The sequence below is a fragment of the Sinohyriopsis cumingii genome, chromosome 13, assembly GCF_028554795.1.
Source record: "Sinohyriopsis cumingii isolate HCF-2022 chromosome 13, ASM2855479v2, whole genome shotgun sequence".
Lineage (NCBI taxonomy): Eukaryota > Metazoa > Mollusca > Bivalvia > Unionida > Unionidae > Sinohyriopsis > Sinohyriopsis cumingii.
In genome coordinates this window covers 37,473,913-37,484,261 of record NC_142973.1, presented here as the reverse complement: position 1 = coordinate 37,484,261, position 10,349 = coordinate 37,473,913, and the positions used below count along the sequence as shown (strand labels likewise).

The 10,349-nt window shown below is 38.7% G+C and overlaps 1 protein-coding gene across 3 annotated transcripts in view; it reads right to left on the bottom strand.

Annotated features, from left to right (window-relative positions):
• LOC149785221 (liprin-alpha-1-like) overlaps positions 1-10,349 on the bottom strand; it is a 152,320-nt gene that overhangs the window by 11,608 nt on the left and 130,363 nt on the right. The window lies entirely within an intron of this gene.

Here is a 10,349-nt window from a genome sequence, read left to right as displayed (position 1 = left end):
TCTATACAGTTTGTAGTTAGATCTGGGTCTATACAGTTTGTAGTTAGATCTGGGTCTATGCAGTCTGTAGTTAGATCTGAGTATGCAGTGGGTAGTTAAATCTGTGTCTATGAAGTCTGAAGACAGATATGGGTCTATGTGGTCTGTAGTTGAATCTGGGTCTATGTAGTGTGTAGTGAGATCTGGGTATATGCAGTGTGTATTTAAATCTGGGTCTATGCAGCATGTAGTTAGATTTGGGTCTATGTAGTGTGTAGTTAAATCTGGGCTTATGCAATGTGTAGTGAGATCTGGGTCTATGCAGTTTGTAGTTGTATTTGGGTCTATGCAGTCTATAGTTAAATTTGTGTCTATGCAGTGTGTAGTTAGATCTGGGTCTATGCAGTCTGTTGTTGTAGGGTTTAATGCCATTTTTCAGCACACGATAGGGTATACATGGTGGCCAGTATTAATGGTGGAGGAAGAACCCAGGAAATCCCCGGAAACAACCATTGACCCTAGAGAAGCTACTGGCAAGCTTTCTCACATACCCACATTAGCCGAATCCGAGACTCGAACCCACGCAGACAGAGGTGAGATGGCTGTGAGCCGTAACAAAGAGCACTTTAAGCCACTCGGACATTCTGGGCCCCTGTGAAGTGTGTAGTTAGATCTGGGTCTATGCAGTGTGTAGTTAGATCAATGTATGCAGTCTGTAGTTAGATCTGGGTCTATGTAGTCTGTAGTTAGATCTGGGTCTATGCAGTCTGTAGTTAAATCTGGGTATATGCAGTATGTTGTCAGATCTGGGTCTATGCAGTGTGTAGTTTGATCTGGGTCTAATCTGGGTCTATGCAGTGTGTAGTTAGTTCTGGGTCCATGCAGTTTGTAGTTAGATCTGGGTCTATGCAGTGTGTAGTTAAATCTGGGTATATGCAGTGTGTAGCTAGATCGGAGTATGCAGTCTGTAGTTAGATCTGGGTCTATGCAGTGTGTATTTAGATCTAGGTCTATGTAGTCTGTAGTTAGATCCGGGTATATGCAGTCTGCAGTTAAAACTGGGTCTATGCAGTATGTAGTCAGATCTGGGTCTATCCAGTGTGTAGTTAAATTTGGGTCTATGCAGTGTGTAGTTAGATCTGGGTCTATGTAGTGTGTAGTTAGATCTGGGTCTATGCAGTGTGTAGTTAGATCTGGGTCTAGGCAGTGTGTAGTTAAACCTGGGTCTATGCAGCATGTAGTTAAATTTGTCTATGCAATCTATAGCTAGATCTGGGTCTATGCAGTGTGTTGCTAAATCTGTGTATATGCAGTGTGTAGATAGATCTGGGTATATGTGTTGTGTAGTTAAATCTGGGTCTATGCATTGTGTAGTTAAATCTGCATATGCAGTGTGCAGTCAGATTTGGGTCTATATAGTTTGTAGTTAGATCTGGGTCTATACAGTCTGTAGTTAGATCTGAGTATGCAGTGGGTAGTTAAATATGTGTCTATGCAGTCTGAAGTTAGATATGGGTCTATGTGGTCTGTAGTTAAATCTGGGTCTATGCAGTGTGTAGTGAGATCTGGGTATATGCAGTGTATATGTAAATCTGGGTCTATGCAGCATGCAGTTAGACTTGGGTCTATGTAGTGTGTAGTTAAATCTGGGTCTATGCAGTTTGTAGTTGTATTTGGGTCTATGCAGTCTGAAGTTAAATTTGGGTCTATGCAGTGTGGAGTTAGATCTGGGTCTATGCAGTCTGTTGTTGTTGTTGTAGGGTTTAATGCCATTTTTCAGCACACGATAGGGTATACATGGCGGCCAGTATTTATGGTGGAGGAAGAACCCGGGAAATCCCTGGAAAGAACCACCGACCCTGGAGAAGCTACTGGCAAGCTTTCTCGCATACCGACATTAGCTGAATCCAAGACTCGAACCTAGGCAGACAGAGGTGAGATGGCAGTGATCCGTAATGGAGTGCACTTTAGACCACTTGGGGCCCCTATGCAGTGCTTAGTTAGATCTGGGTCTATGCAGTGTGTAGTTAGATCTAGGTCTATGTAGTCTGTAGTTAGATCTGGGTCTATGCAGTCTGTAGTTAAATCTGGGTCTATGCAGTATGTAGTCAGATCTGGGTCTATGCAGTGTGTAGCTTGATCTGGGTCTAATCTGGGTCTATGCAGTGTGTAATTAGATCTGAGTCTATGCAGTGTGTAGTTAGAGCTGGGTCTATGTGGTCTGCAGTTAGATCTGGGTCTATGCAGTCTGTAGTTAAATCTGGGTCTATGCAGTATGTAGTCAGATCTGGGTCTATGCAGTGTGTAGCTTGATCTGGGTCTAATCTGGGTCTATGCAGTGTGTAATTAGATCTGAGTCTATGCAGTGTGTAGTTAGAGCTGGGTCTATGTGGTCTGCAGTTAGATCTGGGTCTATGCAGTCTGTAGTTAAATCTGGGTCTATGCAGTATGTAGTCAGATCTGGGTCTATGCAGTGTGTAGCTTGATCTGGGTCTAATCTGGGTCTATGCAGTGTGTAATTAGATCTGGGTCTATGCAGTCTGTAGTTAAATCTGGGTCTATGCAGTATGTAGTCAGATCTGGGTCTATGCAGTGTGTAGCTTGATCTGGGTTTAATCTGGGTCTATGCAGTGTGTAATTAGATCTGGGTCTATGCAGTGTGTAGTTAGATCTGGGTCATTGCAGTCTTTAGCTGGATCCAAGAAATGTACAAGTACATATGGTATTTTTTTTTTGCTGGACCTAAATCTGAAGTAGGTGTAGGCAGACAATCAAATTTAACAAATTAAAAATTGATATCATAAAAATGTGACATCAAGTTTAAACATAAACTTTTCACCATGTTTCTAAAAGTTAACTCCTTAGTATATACAAAGATATGCATTAAATGCAGCCAACTTTCAAGACGATTCACCCTCACAAACAAAACTTTATAGGAAGTGAATAGTTTACTTTCATGACGATTCACTCTCACAAACAAAACTTCATAAGAATTGAATATTTTACTTTTGAAGTACTTTCAATGTAAGCTTAACTTTAAATTGCAAGGATACACAGTCCGAAATTGAAACTGAAAAGGAATAAAGGGAATGCTCAAATTAAGTAACGTATCCTAAACACAGAACACATTAACATGCAGAGAAAAAAAACATGCTGCAAATTTTAAAATCCAACTGCAAACAACACACACCCTGACCTGCCAACATATTATGTGATGTTAGATCTGGCTCTGTGCAGTTTACAGCTGTACTAAACGAATAAGCTAGTATATATGATATTAGCAAGTTAGCCTTGGTTGAAGAAAAGACGCACATATGTAGGTTCTTAATGCACATCTGCACCATTTGAATGCATGGTACACATTTCTATCAAATCTACAGTTGTTATCAGGAGCTCTGAAAGATATTCAGTGGCACAAGATATTCTGTTTAATCACTGCGGAATATTTAATAAATACTGAGATCATTTTGGTGTTAAGAAGTACATCAAATGTCCCCATGACAACCAAGGTTAAACACTGCATATAAATGAAGCTTCTTAAAGCAGGTTTACAAGTACACATGCAGCATTACATAGATACAGCATACCTACTGACATACAGCCTAATGTAAAAAGCTACAGCAAGCATATGTACAGCCTAATACATATAGCTACAGCTAACCTATCAACATACAGCCTATGTGTAGAGTTACAGCAAATCTATCTACATTAGAGCTTGACCTTGAGTAAAATATTGCTTAAATACACTGATTTGACAAAGATGATGCAAGATGTGCTCTATTTGTGGGTGTTATTAACACAAATAAAACCAGGGTAAATATATTATGTCAGCAGTAAGAATTTTAAATTGTTCCCAGATCTGCCAGTGATCATGTGGATTTCAATTTACTTCCTGCGCTCAATAACCTTCTAGGCAAGAACTGAATGGACCCCACATATATATCAACAATATTTTTAGCTACCATACTCAAATGTGTGATTGTCAGTCAACACCGTATTCCGCTAAATAAATACTGTCGAATTGTACACCTTAACCTGACTTTCCCAGATATAATCAGCTCACGCTACTAAGAATGGCGTACACACTAGTGCTTGCAGCTCATGATCAGTCCTGTTCTATGTTCTGATGATTCAAAATCTACTGCAAAGCAGTGCATTATGCATGGACAGATGCAAGTTTACATTGTTGGCAGTTGTGTGCTCTACTATAAGGAACTCGATTACTCTGACACAGTATCAATCACCAGCACCAATTCCTACAAATCTGAAAGTGACTTCTCAATTTGAAGACTTACTGGTCAACTGGGAGTTCTGTAACATACAGCTCAAGATACACAGCTATAGCAAACCTACCTACATACTGCTTAAGATATGCAACTACAGCAAACCTACCTAACTACAGCCTAAGATACACAGCCAAGCAAACCTACCTAAATATAGGCAAAGATACACAGCTACAGCAAACTTACCTACATACAGACCATGATACACATAACAAACCTACATACATACAGCCAAAGATGCACAGTACAACAAACCTACATACGCATGGCTAAGATGCACAGATACAGCAAACCTGCCTACCTATATCCCGAGATACACAGATACACTAAACCTACAAACCTACAGCCTAAGATACACTACTACAACAAAACTATCTACATACAGCCTAACATACACAGCTACAGTGACCCTAAGATACAGTTACAGCAAACCTACCTACATACAGCCTAAGATACACAGCCTATCAACCCTATCTACATACAGCCTAAGATGCACAGCTACAGCAACCCCATCTACATACAGCCTAACATACACAGCTACAGAATACCTATGTACATATAGCCTAAACTACAAGCTACAGAAAACCTGTGTATATAAAGCCTAAGATATAGTTATAGCAAACCTACCTACCTACAGCCTAAGAGACATAGCTACAGCAAACATACCAACATACAGCCTAAGATACACATCTACAGCAACCCTATCTACATATAGCCTAATATAAACAGCTACAGCAAACCTATATATATATATAACCTAAGATACACATCTACAGCAACCCTATCTACATATAGCCTAATGTACACAGCTACAGCAAACCTACCTACAAACTGCCTAAAGTATACTACTAGAGCAAACCTACCCTACTTGCACCAAGAATTTTGTTGTTCCCTAAGTTTGTTAAGTGTTTGCTGGTGTAAATATGTGTTTGCTGGTGAATAAATATGTTTGCTGGTAAAAACAATATGTGTTTGCTAGTTTAAATTTTTGTTTGGTGGTGAATAAATGTGTTTGCTGGTAAAAACAATATGTGTTTGCTGGTGAATAAATATGTGTTTGCTGGTGAATAAATATGTTTGTTGGTAAAAACAATGTCTGTTTGCTATTGTAAATATTTGTTTGGTGGTGAATAAATGTGTTTGCTGGTAAATAAATATGTGTTTGCTGGTGAATAATATGTTTGATGCGTGTTTGCTGGTGAATAAATACTAAGTATATCTTTTGACTGTGCAACTGAATATATAATAGCAAAGGGTTAAGAATTGTTCTGCTGAAATATACATTAATATACTGAAATAAACAATCAATTTAGGTTAAGAAATATTATTTTTTATAGAATATGAAAGGACTAAAATAATGCCAGTCATAGGGATGTTAATTTTAAGCCAAGAAAATTAGGGATGAGGAGAGATTAGTATTATAAATTTGTTTTCTATTAAATAATCTCTTTCTCAATCCAGAGATAATATAAAACAATTGGGGGTTGGGGTCATGGGGGTTAAAATTAATTTTATAGATGTACATGTAATACTTAATTGTTGCTATTGCATAGTCTTTTTATGATGGAAAATACACCAACTGTATCATGGAAAATACCCCATCATGAGAATTTATCCTTCCATAGGGAGAACCAAAAATGGTCTAGAATACTAGAACATCTCTGTTTCAACCAGCCAATATTTTGAAAATGTGCACAGTCCTTCATTCTATTTGAAGACAGAGTCTAAACTAGTGGGCCATCAGTGCAGGGGAGGAAGAGGGAATCTAGCAATAGCAACAGATAAGCATTACATCATTAAAATTAGTTATTCCCCCCCACCCCCCATACATATCAGTAATATGTAACCTGATGCTATTGTGTAGCTGACATTGTCAGGCTGATGGAAGGTCTGATGATCCCACAACTGGTGAAAGAAAAACACAAGAAATACTCATCCTCAATGTACAAGAGAAGACTACTGCTGGATGGTATCCGCACGGGCCACATTTTCAGCTATGACAACTGGACCCAAAGAAAATATGCCTTTGTTCTGGTGAGCCAAAAAAAAACAAAGGAAAAAGGAGAAGGTAGTGTGAGATTGCCCAAATGTGGCTCTCACTACATACTCCAGAGATGAACAAGTTAGACAGGTCCATGAGGTAGCATGAACCTTTAATTTTCATCAATGAAAGGTTCCTCTCTCGATAGTTATTCAGACATGATTTTGGTCTTCCATAAAAAAGCTGAAAAAATTGTAAGAGGGCTTTATGGGTCCTCTCCCAACGGGATCTCATGAGGCAGTACCCCTGATCCAGGGGTCCAAAGGCCCACTGCCAAAAATGCATTTTACACTCATAAAAAACTGCTCCTGGTGCAACTTATGATCATAAAATAAACCAAAATAATCATTTGAAAAACTAATAAACTTACCAAAAATGTTCAACTTGACTTCAATAATTTCACAATATTTGTAGTCATATGACTTTGTTCTCCAATACTATTGATGCTGAAGTTATTTCATGCGCATGTCAGTGTTCACATCGTAATTAAGTCATAATAATTTCTCAATCTTTGCAGCAAATATATTATACTTCTCTCTTTTCATTACAAATCTGTAAAATAAACACCCAAATACATCAACCATATACAAACAATCCCATACATTGACTTGTCTTTTTCTCCATTGGACACAACCTGTTGATATGCCAGTTAAGCTCTTTTTGTAGCTGAGATTTCTTTAGCCTTCCTTTTTGTCACCACAGACTTTTTTGGCTCATTGTGTAATTGGTGACATACAGTGCACATATTCTGACAGAAAGCTACATCTGTTCTCTCATGCAAGAAATCTTTCTTCTTATAGTAATTAACTGCACTTTTTCCAGATGCCTTCTGAGCTTCAATTTTTCTGTATGCTGTTCCAAACTCTTCCAACCATGATTACCATAATTCAGATCTTTCTTGCAGAGGTCCCAAAATGCCAGACTGAGTCCTCTAGTGTTCAGTTTTCTTATAAACTGACAACTAAATTCCTGTCAACATTTCACTCCAACCATTCCCATTTCCATACATTTATTTTAAACCTATATCTAAACTTTTTGTTTTCATGGTCTCTCTCAACTCAGGATGTCATGTTTTGCAAGAATGCTTCTTCTTTCCACTGCCATCAGTTTCCATCATACGAAGATTCAATGGATGAATTTAAACCTTTGACCAATCAGAATACTCTTTACAACTAATATACTGAATGAATAATTTACAAGGGTCGTTTCGGAGTGGGACCAGATAGAACGTTTTTTTAAAAACCCAGATCAGAGATGATATAAAAAACGGACTATATGAAGAAAAATCTGATTCAAGTCAGGAGAAAAGTGGAATTCTGCTTTAAAATGGAGAAAAATCATGTCCGAGTTATTGTATTGCAATCCACCTTGAAATGGTGGATGCTGAATTATTTACTTGAACCCTTAAGGAAAAGGAAACAATGCTTCCGTTTTTTCTCTCTTTAGAACATGCAAAAAAAGTACAAAGAGCTAGCTGGACATAAAAGTCTTGATTATCCCCTGCACAGATGTGACTGACACTGGGGATTTCAAGTCGGAGTGGAGCAAACATTGGAAGCTGGGTCTTTGCTAACAAAAATACCTGGTTGATAAAGGAAAGAAACAGATCTAATATCCATTGAACCTTACACAGCCTTGCTTTATGAATAGGGCATGAAGCTTGCTCCTTTGTCTCAAGGATGCTAACAAGTGCAAGAAAAGCCATGAGGTTCTTGAAGAAATCATCACCTAAAGGTTTATATGGGTTTTAGTTACAGAGGACAAGACTGAAGTGGGGTTTCCATCTAGATATTAGTGAGCAAGTAAGTGAGAATCGATCCCGATTCCCTGGACTTGGAAAAATGTGAGTTGGATAGGGCTGCCTTAAAACATGACCTTTACTTTATCCAAAACAAGTAAAGGATGCAACTGCATGCGACATTTGATGTAATCCGATTACATGGTTCAATTACGCAGATATAATTTTGCAGTTTCATCATGTTTAAATTACAGTTTTTACTAGACGGTGTATGTTTTCTATACAATCATTTTATCAAGAACAAAAGACATGTAAAAGTTTTCAGCAAAAATTACAATCTGAAGTTTAAGGGCTTTTAGAAGACCTGCTGAATGATGATATTTCAGGTGGAACCAATGTCTGAAGCACATGTTTTTGAAGTGAGCCAAGTCAATTGCAGAAACGTTGAGCAATTTCAAAACATTGAAAAGTTACAAAGACGAATGATGAATAAAGAGAAAGCACAGTAGTCATCAAAAGAGCCAACCATCAAAATGGTCCCTCTTTAAGGGTTTGATAAACAATACTAAGACACCAATATTTTTAAACCCTGGGGATGGGGGTACCAGTAAACATGTGCATTTTAAAGTCCATTCTTCAACACAAACAGATGACAAGACTGAAGTGGAGTGCAAGGCAATACATTTATAATGAGGCAATGAGGATACCATGTGTATTTTTAGTTTTAGAAGTATTGACTACCTGATCAGAGTTATCAAACATGAGCTCATTTAATCCAAGGGGTAAAGCAGAGGACACTGTAATTAACTTTTGCATGTACCCAGGCCGTCAGTCTAAAACTTTACAAAAACTGACAGGACTGTTACCCTGGCTAGAAGAATCCAAACCCACATGCAGAGAGAAGGTGCATGTGGGCCTCCTTGTCTCCTGAAGTATGCTACCAATGGCATGTTGTCAGAGGACACCATCATGCAGCAACCTGTCAAAGCACACCTTAGGGGCTAGGCCCTAATTTCCAAATTGTTGATGTTGATAATGGATTCGACCCAGTACCACAAACTCTCAAGAATCAGTCCTTTCAAAACCATGACCCCACCCTGAATCTGACACATCTGCAAACAGACAGAAGTGAAGTGTGGGAATGTGAATGAGGACTCCAGCCAGAAATGGGTCCTCGTTTGTCCACCAAATCAGATGATAATGGAAATTCAAACCTAGATAAATCTGAGCATTCAGACGAACCCTGTGATGTTTCCAGTTTGCACAAAGGAGAAAATATTGAGGACACAAATGCTGTCTGCATAATGGAACCAGGTCAGAGGTGGAGTTCAAGATCCCCAACAGAGAAAGAAAATGATGGTCTTTGCTCTCAGCACTTCCAACAGGATCTTGTCTACTTTGCAAATAGGGACATGGACTAAACATGGATCTTGTCTACTTTGTCACTAGGGACATGGACTAAACATGGATTTTGTCTACTGTGTCACTAGGGACAAGGACTAGGCACGGATCTTGTCTACTTTGTCACTAGGGACATGGACTAAACATGGATCTTGTCTACTTTGTCACTAGGGTAATAGACTAAACAAGGATATTGTCTACTTTGTCACTAGGGACATGGACTAAACATGGATCTTGTCTACTTTATCACTAGGGACATGGACAAACATGGATCTTGTCTACTCTGCCACTAGGGACATGGACTAAACATGGATCTTTTCTACTTTGTAACTAGGGATATGGACTAAACAAGGATCTTGTCTACTATGTCACTATGGACATGGACTTAACATGGATCTTGTGTACTATGCCACAAGGGACAGGGACTAAACATGGATCTTGTCTACTCTGCCACTAGTCCAAGGACTAAACATGCATCTTGTCTTCTCTGTCACTAGGGACATGGACTAAACATGGATCTTGTCAACTTTGTCACTAGAGTAATGGACTAAACAAGGATATTGTCTACTATGTCACTAGGGACATGGACTAAACAGGAATCTTGTCTATTTATCACTAGGGACATGACTTAAACATGGATCTTGTCTACTATGCCACTAGGAACATGTACTAAACATGGATCTTGTCTACTTTGCCACTAGTCCAAGGATTAAACATGGATCTTGTCTTCTTTGTCACTAGGGACATGGACTAAACATGGATCTTGTCTACTTTGTAACTAGGGATTTGGACTAAACAAGGATCTTGTCTACCATGTCACTAGGGACATGGACTAAACATGGATCTTGTGTACTATGCCACTAGGGACATGGACTAAACATGGATCTTGTCTACGTTGCCACTAGGG